This window comes from Poecilia formosa, unplaced genomic scaffold (genome assembly GCF_000485575.1).
Source record: "Poecilia formosa unplaced genomic scaffold, Poecilia_formosa-5.1.2 Scaffold787, whole genome shotgun sequence".
In the NCBI taxonomy this organism is placed as follows: domain Eukaryota; kingdom Metazoa; phylum Chordata; class Actinopteri; order Cyprinodontiformes; family Poeciliidae; genus Poecilia; species Poecilia formosa.
The window spans coordinates 90,414-94,388 of record NW_006800726.1 but is presented as its reverse complement, the minus strand read 5'-3'; the positions used below and the strand labels follow the sequence as shown (position 1 = coordinate 94,388).

At 45.8% G+C, this 3,975-nt stretch overlaps 1 protein-coding gene across 3 annotated transcripts in view; it reads left to right on the top strand.

Annotated features, from left to right (window-relative positions):
* LOC103131567 (nesprin-2) overlaps window positions 1-3,975 on the top strand; it is a 23,023-nt gene that overhangs the window by 5,713 nt on the left and 13,335 nt on the right. The window lies entirely within an intron of this gene.

Sequence of the window (3,975 nt, the reverse complement as noted above, 5' to 3'; positions counted from 1 at the left end):
GTTCCACGTGCTCCACATGTCCACGTGCTCCACATGTTCCACGTGTTCCACATGTTCCACGTGCTCCACATGTCCACGTGCTCCACATGTTCCACGTGTTCCACATGTTCCACGTGCTCCACATGTCCACGTGCTCCACATGTTCCACGTGTTCCACATGTCCACGTGCTCCACATGTTCCACGTGCTCCACATGTTCCACATGTTCCACGTGCTCCACATGTGAACACGCTGGGACAGGATAACCTCCAGGACATGCAGCCAGGTGGAGAGGATCTAGGCTGGAAATGTTTTAGCTCAGGGGTTTTTCATCCGTCCTTCAATGATAAAGTTTTACTGCAGCAGCAATAAGGAAACGCTGATCCTCCTTTTGGCATGGCAACTGGAAACGAGCCGAGGGTAACTTCTCTGGTTTGGGGTAAAAACTGATCCCGGTTTTGGAAAAATCCTCACACCAAGATTCCCAGCAGAACAAATGAGCAGATAAACGTCGACATCAGAGCAGACTTTGATGCAGTAAAAGATTTTATTCATTTTAATATCAAGGCAGTTCAAAGTGCTTTACCTCATAAAAACATCAGAATCGTATTGTGCAGTCACTCTGTCTCCAAAACGGATCCAATGCTGAGTAAATCCAACGCGTTTCATTCGGATACCTGAGCTTTTCCATCCGGTAGGACTGAAACACAGAGCTGAACTTTATGACAGTGAAATGCTGTTCGCCTCCTACTCTGAGGTCTGCTGCAGACTGAAACGTCAAGCAGCGTCTGAGGACTTAATTTAACTCTGTCATCGGTAATTAGCAGACCTTTACGACTTTTAGATTCCTTCAAAATTTCTAGACATTACGTTACTAACAGGAGTTTTTTCAATAATGTCACAATGGACAAAAATCACATTGATGTTGATTATTGGCAAAATTTCTATAATAAGACCAGGGGCCTCATGCATAAAACACTGCGCCGTTTTCAAACTAAAACTCAGCGAACGGAAAAATTTAGAAAAATGCGGCGCACAAAAAAATGGGATGCATAAAGTGGCGGCGCACCTTTCCTTTACAAATCCTGATTTGGGGGAAACAGAGCAGCTGCCGATTAATGTAAAATAGTATAAATACCTGGAAGTCTGCTGCCATGTGAAGCAGTAACCATGGCAACGGCCTTGTTTATAGCAGTATGAGAATTTTTAATAATAATTATAATAATTAATATATATTTTATTTCAAAACTGCTTTCAGGGCACAAAATTTCACCTGACAAAAATAAAAATAAGTAAAGCTGTCCGTGTCGGTCCTGCTGCAGCAGAGCGTCCGGGTCGGACCTGCTGCAGCAGAGCGTCCGGGTCGGACCTGCTGCAGCAGAGCCTGCAGCCGGATTACAGACCAGAGAGGTTCTGAATGTGGACGTTTGCTCTGCAGACAGGAATCAGCAGCAGAAGCTGCATTCACAGAGTAGAGATGCTTTCTGTCCATCAGGCGCTTTCACAAAGCGGGCGGCTCCACTGGAGGACGGCTGCAGCTGGACCGGTACCGGTACCGCTCTAAGTTCTGCTCAGAGCTCCAGGATGAATCTAAACGCTGATCGACCATCAGATGGATCTGATCTGTGATCAATCCTCCATCAGAGCCAAAGCTCCTCAGGTAGCGGCTCACCTGGATCAGCTGCTGATGGACCTGATCGTCTCCTGATCAGAACCGAACCTGGTGGGTCCATCTGCTGATCGGCCTGTTTTCTCTCCAGTCAGAATGAAATGAGCCTCAGATGCTTTCAGACGATGAGACAAACTGAGGAAGTTATTATTCACTCAGAGGGAAGTTTTACCTTCATTTAGTTTCTTTATTTTGTGTGAGTGTTAGCTTACTGTCTGAGGATAAATGTGGCTCAGATTAATCGTTTAAACAATAAAATATTAAAATCATAAAAAGCATCTGGTTTGATTCCTGGTCTAATAACTGAATCAGGTTTCAGTGGATTTATGTGAGTTTTGACTCTTTATAGTTTATTATTGTTCACAGGAAGTTTGTGTGGCTGCTGCACATTTTCACACCAGGTAAAAAATGTCTATATTTACGCAAACTTTGACACAAAGTTCATTTTTATACCGACTTGTGCATAAAATATGGCGCTGCACATTTTTTGTGAGCACACAGCTTCATGCCTGAGGCCCCTGATCAGTGTCACTTTTGTTAGAAACTACAGATTTAACTAAGACACATGTTGACTCTTTAGGCGGAGGGACATCTAGTGGTGAACTGGCATTTTGCAGCCAGTTGAACTCCTTTATGCATAACCTTTGACCTTTCAACCAAATTGAATGAAAATCAGGCAAAATATGCAAACTTCAAGGCCAGTTCTTGGTTTGACCACAAACTAATGATTGTGCTAAAGCCCTAAACCAACATGGTGTTTAGCAGCAGCTTCACATTAAACCAGTCAGATTTTACGTTTTTACTAAATGTTTCCTTAAATATTTTAAAACTTTTAAACCTGGCATGTCTGCTGTGACCTGTGAGTTACAAACCAGCAGAGACTGAAGTTTTTCCCTTTGAGGGATCTGCTTTCTGGCAAAGTGCTGTGGCTCTGTCTCCACGGCAACCACTCTGACCATATAAGGCCAAGCAACAAACAACCTGAACAGGAAGTTCTCTGCTTACTGTAACCAGCAGTAACGCAGCAAACAGAGGGCAGAGTAACAGCAGAAGGAGAGCAGAGAGAAGCTGATGCCATCAGGGCTGTGGGGTGGGGCAACAGCAATGGGCAAACTTCTGACCTCTGACCTCTAACCTTAGGTCCAGTCCTCCAAAGCTGCCAACTCTGGAGAAGACTTTAATTGTTCCCATCAATTCAACCCGACTCCAGTCTGTCTGTCTATAAAGTCCAGTTTGGTTGGTGAGGTATGAACGCTAACTGACCTCTGACCTCTGGTCCTCCAAACCTCGGTCTGAGTTCGGTCAAAGTGAACTCTGGTTCAGTTTGAATGTGAACGCCAAGCAGACCAGAGACTCCTCCAAAAGCAGGAAGTGGACTACAGCGCAGGGCATTCTGGGTAAATCCAACCAAAGCTAACATGCTAGCCTAGCGCTAGCAGCAGAAATGGCTCCTGGTCTTTAGCCTAAAGAGAAATCCTCCAACACTAAAATCCTCCATCTTGTTTCCATCTGGTGAAGCAGGAAGTTGCTCTCAGTGCCTTCAGAGGTTTTTGTGTCGTTTCCTTCAGTGGTTCTTGGTGCAGCGCCCCCACAGGCCAGGAGGGGAACAGGTTGGTTTGACTCAGCAGAGAGAGAGAACCACAGCAGCTGGAGGTGGAGCAGATGATGGAGTTCTGGTTCCAGTAGAACCGGGTCGACCGGTCCATCCGGTAAATGATCTTTGATGCTTCCCTGCTCCAACATCTGAATTTCCTCCTCAACATGGATTCTCCACCTTAGTGACGATCCTGTTTTGGGATCAGTTCTCAGTGGAAACTTTGTCTCGTTTCGTTTCTGAGTAATCTGAGGAACGCCCCAGTGACCGGCCCAATAAAACATGGAGGACCAGGCCTTGGCCTGTTGGCAGGAAGCGTTTGATTTACGAGTCTCAGCTGAAGGTTGTCAGGCGGACACACACCTCCACACATACTTCATGGAACTGATGGGGATGAAAGTAGACGACTCCAACCCGGAACAAAGACTAAAGTTTAGTGAGATCATCTGATCTGGGAGCACCTTGGAATACTGAAGGATGGTTGGATGGTTGGTTGGATGGTTGGTTGGATGGATGGTTGGTTGGATGGTTGGATGGTTGGTTGGATGGTTGGATGGATGGTTGGATGGATGGTTGGTTGGATGGATGGTTGGATGGTTGGTTGGATGGATGGTTGGTTGGTTGGATGGATGGTTGGATGGTTGGATGGTTGGTTGGATGGATGGTTGGTTGGTTGGATGGATTGTTGGATGGTTGGATGGTTGGTTGGATGGATGGTTGGTTGGTTGGATGGT